At 38.4% G+C, this 9,163-nt stretch overlaps 1 long non-coding RNA gene across 1 annotated transcript; it reads right to left on the bottom strand.

Moving 5' to 3' along the window:
* Positions 1,142-8,244, bottom strand: LOC109947869. The gene is made up of 2 exons (XR_002270646.1): positions 7,882-8,244; positions 1,142-1,489 (listed from the first exon to the last, which is right to left on the bottom strand). It is a non-coding gene; the product is annotated as an uncharacterized LOC109947869 (long non-coding RNA).

The raw sequence follows: 9,163 nt of genomic DNA, 5'->3' as shown, positions 1-9,163 counted from the left end.
TGTTTCTGAGAAAGCCTGATGGCAAGTTGAGAAATTGAGGAGATATATTTCGTTCTGTTTTCTATGTAGGCATGACGGGTCAAGCATAGGCAGATGTCGTTTTGGTTGTAAAACCTTGTCAATATTGATTTGTAAGGACACCAAGCATTCAGATATATGCAGTCAAATTTGTTCCATGTTTAAAGAATTGCAGGTTGATGAAATCGAGTTGACATATGCAGTTGAAGAACACTCATCTTGTCTTCTGGAGACTGACATGGATGTTTGTGTGTTGCATCTTTCTTTATGTAACGAAAATATAAATGCGGTGGATATAAATGTCATACATAGGGGAAGTAAAGTATCTGGCAATGGTGAACAAGACAAGATGGATTCATCCGATAGTGAAGGTAATACGTCAACTAATGAAAATGAGTATTTGGGAAAGTATGCCGCAAAGGAAGGTAGACTTTATTTGTCCCATGATTGGAAAACATATATTAGGGAGGTAGAGCAAAAGTATGAAGGTGGGGTTACTGAGTTTAGGATCAAATTGTGCAAATATGCTTTTGAGAAGGGGTTTAGGTTCATTTATGTTAAAAATGATTTGAAGTGTGTGACAGCGGAGTGTTTGAATAAGCAAAGTGAGAATTGTCCTTGGCGCGTTGATGCCACTGTAAATCCGGTGAATGGCTTCTTCTACATTAAATATTTGATGAATGAGCATACTTGCAAGGGCAGAATTCGCACTCGTCAAAGACGTTTTATGGGCTCGAAAATTGTTTCCTCAGTTGTAGCTGAACAGATTCGAACATAATGTCCAATCATTTTTTCTGTCTCCACCACTTGAAGCATAATGTTCTAGGTAGATATCCAGCTTCTTTGGGCAAAAGATACAGAGATTGGATTGTTTGGTGTTTTACAAGGTGCGCATATGCTCCTACTGAGGAAGCATTTAATCATCATATGAAAAAGTTACAAAAAGATGGTGGTAAGACTATTTTGGGAGTTTTTAGACACAATACCTAATGAGAATTGGTCAAATGCCTTTTTTCCAAGTAAAACTTTCATAGTTCAAGTTAAGTGCTTTATTGTTTACCAATTTATATTCTTACCTGTTAATTAAATTAAAAATTGTGTAGGTAAAAAATATGGTGAGATGTGTTCAAATCTGGCAGAGTGCTTCAACTCATGGATTGTTGTTGAGCGCGAGTTGCCTATTTTCCAATTGTTTGAACGGTTACGGGTGAACATGATGGTCAAATATGCTGCTCGGCGTCGCGAAGCAGAAAAATGGACTACATATCTCTGCCCTAATATGGAAAAAAAATTGCAGAAAGCTGTGGACATTGGGAGGCATTGGGATGTTAGCCGTTTAAGTGAACACGTGTTTGAGGTTCGTGCTGAGTACTCTTTTGTCATCGATATCCAGCAACGTACTTGTTCTTGTCATCAGTGGCAGCTTAATGGCTTCCCATGTGCCCACGCTATTGCAGCCATCCTTGCTTCACTGCAGAATATTATAGAAATTGTTATGACATCCCAATTGTTCCTGTTCCTGATGTTGAGAAAGAGTCCCCGGAGGGTCTCGAAGACTTTATAGTCAAACCTCCTTTAACTAAAATACCACCAGGTAGACCGAGAACGAAGAGGATTAAATCTAGAGTCGAGGATAGAAGGGCCAACAAATGCAGTCGATGTGGTCATGCCAGTCAACACAACAGGAAGACTTGTAATCATCAGATTTGAGTGTTTACATAATGGTTACTTGCTGTCAGTAGGTTTTGCTTTGCTTGTTTCATTTCATAGCAAACCAAATGCAAAAACAACACCACAAAAAGCAGATTGTTTCAATTGAATCATGGAATATTGATTTGGTACAACCAATATATCTTTGGCACAACCTATATATCCCACGACAGAATCTATATATCTATATTTTACGCATGTACCAAATAAACCAATTAATATATCTCTAGAATAGGTAAGGACATGCCTACATCTGATAGTATGAAATGCATTATCTCTACATTAGTATTAGTTTAGGTAAGCATTTCCCAGATAGTATGCAACCCAGAAACCCAGAAAGTTAGAAACCAAGAAAATATATCTCCTCAATTTCTCAATTCACCAGGTCTGATACCCAATCTTTGATTGACATTTGACAATTGTGTGCCCAATGTTAGAGACCCAATTCTTATTTGTTTCCAATAGGTAAAATGATGACTTCATACCAAAACAAACGCAAAAACAACAACACACAAAGCAGATTATTGAAATTGAAATACATAAATTAATGTATCTCTAGAATAGGTAAGGACATGCCTACATCTGATAGTATGAAATGTTGAGAGTTAAGCTGCTTACTAGTATGGAATCAAGCTGCAGAAGTTAATCCTGCAGATTGACAGTGAATAGGATGAAGAATCGAAGGAGCTGAGGAACTTTACTTTTTTAGTAATAGCCGTTACAGATTATGTTAACGGCTAGTTTTCTTACTATTTTAGGAAAGTCTACAGCTGTCCTTCCTTAGCTGTCCTAGATTTTCTGTTGTAACAAATTCTTATCTAGGGTAAGAATTTGAGCCTCCAATGACCTGTGATTGGCTGGAGATGAGTCATTGTGTCCTAGTTTTTAGGATATGTTTTTTGGCAGCTTGTGTCATGCCTTGTGTGTCTGTTGCTGGCTCTGCTGCAATATAGCAGCAGGCTGATAACATTCTCATTTACTCTCTCTCTTTTTGGATTCTATTCAATATAGCATACGTTGCTAGAGAAAAGGTTTTTACTTAGAAAACTGTAAAAACCAGAAACAATATATCTATGCCAAATTCTAACATGGTATCAGAGCTCTAGTCTGATTTTCAGAGAAGGGGCGTGAGCTGTGAGTAATCCTTTACTGGTTGGTTCACTGAAACTCACATAAAAATGGTGGGATCAGGATCTGCAGGGGGAGATCTACGAACTCCACAGTTCAATGGGGCAAACTATGATTTTTGGTCAGTAAAAATGGAGACCATTCTCATAGCCTATGATTTATGGGATGCAGTGGAGTTTGGAATACAAGCACAGCCGGTTATTGAAGAGGAAGTAGTTTCTGGAAGTGAAGAAGGTGAGACTGAGCAAATACCAGAGGAAGCACCTACTATCTCCAGAGAAGATAAGATCAAAAATGCCAAGGCTTTGAGTCTTATTCAAGGAGCACTTACAGATGAACTTTTTCCTCGCATCAGAAATGAGAAGATTGCAAAAGGTGCTTGGGAAATCCTGAGAAGAGAGTTCAGGGGAGATAAAAAGGTAAGAGCTGTGAAATTACAAGCTATTAGAGCTGATTTTGAGTATTTAAGAATGAATGATGTTGAATCTCTGGATGACTACTTGGCTCGGTTTTTTGAAATAGTAAACAACTTGAAATCTCTAGGAGAAGATGTAACAGAGAAAAGGATTGTTCAAAAACTGTTGATGAGTCTAAGTAGGAAGTACAAGTCCATAGTGTCTATTATTGAAGAAACCAGAGACCTTGACACTATTAGAGTTGAAGAAATTCTTGCTTCTGTCAAAGTCTATGATAAGAGAGAAGATTTGCATGATGAAAGAGATAAAATGGCAGGAACTGAGAAGGCTTTCAGCAGTCTCAGAATTGGAAATAATCAAGCTTCTGGAGCTAACAAGAGTTCTCAGGGAAAGTCAAATCAAAAATGGCATGGACAGAACAAAAAGGGCTCAAACTGGTCTCAAGGTGGAAACTTTAATAGCAATAATGGCTCTGGAGGGAATTGGAACAACGTTTTTGATTCTCAAAACAAACCTGGCAGTAGCAGTCAAGGTGGGGTGAAACCACAGTGCCAAGTGTGCCAAAAATATCATTTTGGTGTGTGCAGATATAAAGGAAAACCTAAGTGTGGAAAGTGCAGTCGATTTGGTCATCTAACCAAGGACTGTGAAAGTGGTAAGCAAGTTGCAAACTGTGCAAAGGAGGAAGAGGCAATCACAGGAACAATGTTCTATGCTTGTCATGCAAGTTCAATTGCATCAAGCAAATCTGTGTGGTTTGTTGATAGTGCCTGCAGCAACCACATGACCTCTCAAGAGGCTTTATTGATCAATCTTGATAGATCAGTGACCTGCAAAGTGAAAATGGGCACTGGTGATCTTGTTCAAGCCACAGGAAAGGGAACACTTGTAGTTGAAACAAGAAAAGGGAGAAGATACATACATGAAGTGCTGCTTGTTCCTGGCCTGGATGAGAATTTGTTGAGTATAGGACAAATGATGGAGCATGGTTACTACATCCTATTTGGAGACAACTATGCATTGATATGTGATGACAGCAGCCTTGATAATGTTGTTGCCAAAGTTGCAATGGAAGGAAATAGATGTTTCCCACTATCTATGGAGTCTATCTGCTCAATGGGAATGAGGGCAGCAGTACAAGAAGATCCATGGATTTGGCACAGAAGGTTGGGTCATTTGAACTTTGCAAGCATGAAAAAAATGCAGCAAACTCAAATGGTGTTAGGCCTGCCTAATTTCTCAGAAAAGGAAGGAGTATGTGAAGGGTGTGTGTATGGTAAAAGCCACAGGGAACCATTTGAAAATGAGAAGCCTTGGAGAGCTACCACTCCCCTTGAATTGATACACACAGATGTATGTGGCCCAATGCAAAATGAGTCCATTGGAGGAAACAAATACTTCATCACATTCATTGATGACTTCTCAAGAATGTGTTGGGTATATTTTCTCAGAAATAAGTCAAGTGTGATAAGTGTGTTCAAAAAGTTCAAAGCTTTTGTTGAGCTACAGAGTGGATTCAGCTTAAAGAAGTTAAGAAGTGACAGAGGTGGAGAATACACTTCACATGAATTCCTGGAGTTTTGCAGTGACCTTGGCATGGAGAGGCAACTAACTATTGCCTACTCACCTCAGCAAAATGGGGTTGCTGAGAGAAGAAACAGAACCATCTGTGAAATGGCAAGATCAATGATGACTGAGAAGAAAGTTCCTTTAAAATTCTGGGCTGAAGCAGTTGGTACTGCAGTGTATCTGCAAAATAGATGCTATACCACTACTATTTCAGATAAAACACCATTTGAAGCTTTCACAGGAAGAAGACCAGGTGTAAAACATCTGAGAGTGTTTGGCAGCATCTGCTTCAGTCACATTCCATCAAACCTTAGACAGAAGTTTGATGACAAAGCAAGCAAAGGTGTCTTTATGGGTTATGGCAGCTGTGAGAAGGGTTACAGGATTTTTAATCTTCAAACTGAGAAGATTATACTCTCAAGAAGTGTTGTTTTTGATGAGAATAAATTCTGGAATTGGGAAAGCAAGCAAGATGAATCTGTCCCAATGCCTCTCATCTTTGAAAATGGAAATTCAGAGACAAATGAAGCAGAAATCTCACATGAAATTCACAGCATTGATTCACCAAACCTGAATCATTTAAGCTCAGATGTTGAACATGTTTCTGAAAACAATGGCAGTGACACCAGTCAAGGCCCAACTCCAACTAATACACCAGTAAAGTTAAGAAGTTTGGAGGACATCTATGCAAGATGTCACATGACTATTATTGAACCTGAAACGTTTTATGAAGCTATTGAAGACAAAGCATGGAAGGAAGCAATGGAGGCTGAGATTGAAACCATTGAAAAGAATGAAACTTGGGAGCTGGTGGAAAGACCCTCGGATAAACCAGTCATAGGAGTCAAATGGGTGTTCAAAACCAAGCTAAATCTGGATGGAACAGTACAAAAACACAAGGCTAGGCTTGTAGCTAAAGGGTATGCTCAGAAACTTGGAATTGACTATAATGAGACCTTTGCTCCAGTGGCAAGGTTAGATACAATTAGAACACTGATTGCACTTGCAGCTCAAAAGGGTTGGAAGTTGTTCCAATTAGATGTTAAGTCAGCCTTCTTAAATGGAGTACTTGAGGAGGAGGTTTATATTGAGCAACCAGAAGGGTTTGAAGTGAAAAAGGCAAGTCAAAAAGTCTATAAACTGAAGAAGGCTCTCTATGGTTTGAAGCAGGCACCCAGAGCCTGGTACAGTGAAATAGACACCTATCTTACAAGCTGCAACTTTAAAAGAAGCACTAGTGAGGCCACTTTATATACCAGAACAGATGAAGAAGGTAAACTGATTATTGTCTCTATATATGTTGATGATATTGTCTATACTGGAAGCAGTAATGCACTGCTCAGTGAGTTTAAAAGGGACATGATGCAGAAGTATGAAATGACTGACTTAGGACTCCTACATCATTTCTTGGGGATGGGAGTTCTACAAACTGAAAAAGGGGTGTTTATTCATCAAAGCAAGTATGCAAAGTCCTTGCTTGTGAAGTTTGGTCTTGAGGATTGTAAGCCAGTAACAATTCCTCTACCCACTGGTGAGAAACTAAAGAAAGTTGATGGAAGTGACCTGGCTGATGAAGGTTTGTTTAGAAAAATAGTTGGCAGTCTGCTGTATCTAACTGCAACTAGACCTGACATAATGTTTGCAGCCAGTTTGTTATCAAGATTCATGCATAGTCCCACAAAGAAGCATATGGGAATTGCAAAAAGGGTTCTTAGATACATTCAAGGCACTATCAGCTATGGCATTGAGTTTACAAGGGACAAGAATGCTGTCCTGATTGGTTTTTGTGATTCTGATTGGGCTGGCAGTGAAGATGACAGTAGAAGCACATCTTGATATGCATTCAGTTTTGGCAGTGGAGTTTTTTCTTGGGCTTCTGTCAAGCAAAACACAGTTGCACTGTCAACTGCAGAAGCTGAATATGTCTCAGCAGCTGAGGCAACAGCTCAAGCCATTTGGTTGAGGTTTGTGTTGGATGATTTTGGTGAAATGCAATCTGATGCAACACCACTGTTTTGTGACAACATGTCAGCAATCTCAATGATCAAAAATCCTGTTTTCCATCAGAAAACAAGGCATATAAATCGAAGGTATCATTTCATAAGAGAAGCTTTGCAGGAAGGAGTGATCAAGATGAATTTTTGCAGAAGTGAAGAACAGTTGGCAGATATTTTTACAAAAGCTTTGCCCAAAGATCGATTCAATTTTTTGAGGTTGAAGCTTGGAGTTAAACCAGTAAGTAGCTTAGGAGAGGCTGTTGAGAGTTAAGCTGCTTACTAGTATGGAATCAAGCTGCAGAAGTTAATCCTGCAGATTGACAGTGAATAGGATGAAGAATCGAAGGAGCTGAGGAACTTTACTTTTTTAGTAATAGCCGTTACAGATTATGTTAACGGCTAGTTTTCTTACTATTTTAGGAAAGTCTACAGCTGTCCTTCCTTAGCTGTCCTAGATTTTCTGTTGTAACAAATTCTTATCTAGGGTAAGAATTTGAGCCTCCAATGACCTGTGATTGGCTGGAGATGAGTCATTGTGTCCTAGTTTTTAGGATATGTTTTTTGGCAGCTTGTGTCATGCCTTGTGTGTCTGTTGCTGGCTCTGCTGCAATATAGCAGCAGGCTGATAACATTCTCATTTACTCTCTCTCTTTTTGGATTCTATTCAATATAGCATACGTTGCTAGAGAAAAGGTTTTTACTTAGAAAACTGTAAAAACCAGAAACAATATATCTATGCCAAATTCTAACATGAAATGCATTATCTCTACATTAGTATTAGTTAAGGTAAGCATTTCCCAGATAGTATGAAACTCAGAAACCCAGAAAGTTAGAAACCAAGAAAATATATCTCCTCAATTTCTCAATTCACCACGTCCGATACCCAATCTCTGATTGACATTTGACAATTGTGTGCCCAATGTTAGAGACCCAATTCCTATTTGTTGACAATAGGTAAAATGATGACTTCATACCAAAACAAACGCAAAAACAACAACATACAAAGCAGATTATTGAAATTGAAATACATAAATTAAAAAAACCTGTACGTGAGGAACTGCACTCCAGCAACCCAATGTCAGAAGACCCAATCCCTATTTTGTCAACAATTGATTTCTTGCTTTTGATCATCAGGTTCCTATCACTTTCATACCCAAAAAACTCTACATTATTGCAGCAAGAAATCTGCAGCGACTGGACGGAAATCTGGAGCGATTTGGACGGAATGAGCATGATTGTAGGAAATAACCATGAAAGCTGGGATGTCTCAGACGTGCTAAATTGTGACCATCGAACCTTCTGAGTATCTGTAATATTCAAACCTAATTTGAAACCCCAACAATTCTGCATTGAAGAAGCAAGGAATCAACAGAGATTGGGTTCAAAGGAGAATGACTGTTTGTATAGCAACGTGATTCCCGGGATATGTTTAAGATAATTTCCTTTTCTATCTCAATGACAACTATGGTAAATGGATTCATATTATGACGTGTGAATTATTATCACCCAATTCAAGGGATAATGGGCAATATTGGAACAAAATATGAGGGAGAAAAAATAAAAAATAAAAAATATATCAGAAAATATTTAAAAAGGAATGTAATCCTGTGTGGCATAACAGTCAAAGGACTTGTATCGAAGTCACCAAATCCGAAGATTAAAGCCAACTTCTCAATAGGAAATTAGATCTATATCAACTTTTCAATATATAAAATTACTACATAAAGGATTCTGAGCCTTTGTGCATTTACACGCATTTAAATTAACGTTAATCATTGGATTAATCTAATGCATATTAATCAATCAACATCAGCATCTCTTTACACCTTATCTGTGTATCTAGTACTTTTATAAAAAAAAATACCTTTGAAATAAAATATTAAAAATATCATAACAATAACAAAAATAAAAAATATCTCAGCAAGCATCAACTCTTCGACCCAGCCCTTATCCCCCCGCGGTTCCCGTGGGCCTTTTTGGCCCTGGCAGCTTGTGGGTCCCATGGAACCGGGCAGCAAAGCATCCTCTCTCTCTCTCTCTCTCTCTCTAAGTCTCTCACAAACACATAAAAGTATACTAACCTATGACTTTGACAGACTTAGAATATTTCATTTTTATAATTACAATGACAAAATGGATTTCTCTTCTCTTCCGATGGTTTTGTTTGGTGTTATGTTTCTCCTTTCTGTTTGGCTCTCCTTGCGGGGTGCCATGCTATCCTTGTTATGGTTATTATGTGTGATAGTCACTTGTATGACTTAAAGCCAAAGGGACTAGCTAGGGCATCGGAAGATGCAACTTATTCTACTGCCTAGCTAGCTATAG

This window comes from Prunus persica, chromosome G3 (genome assembly GCF_000346465.2).
Source record: "Prunus persica cultivar Lovell chromosome G3, Prunus_persica_NCBIv2, whole genome shotgun sequence".
Classification (NCBI taxonomy): domain Eukaryota; kingdom Viridiplantae; phylum Streptophyta; class Magnoliopsida; order Rosales; family Rosaceae; genus Prunus; species Prunus persica.
This window is presented reverse-complemented; position numbering and strand designations above follow the sequence as displayed.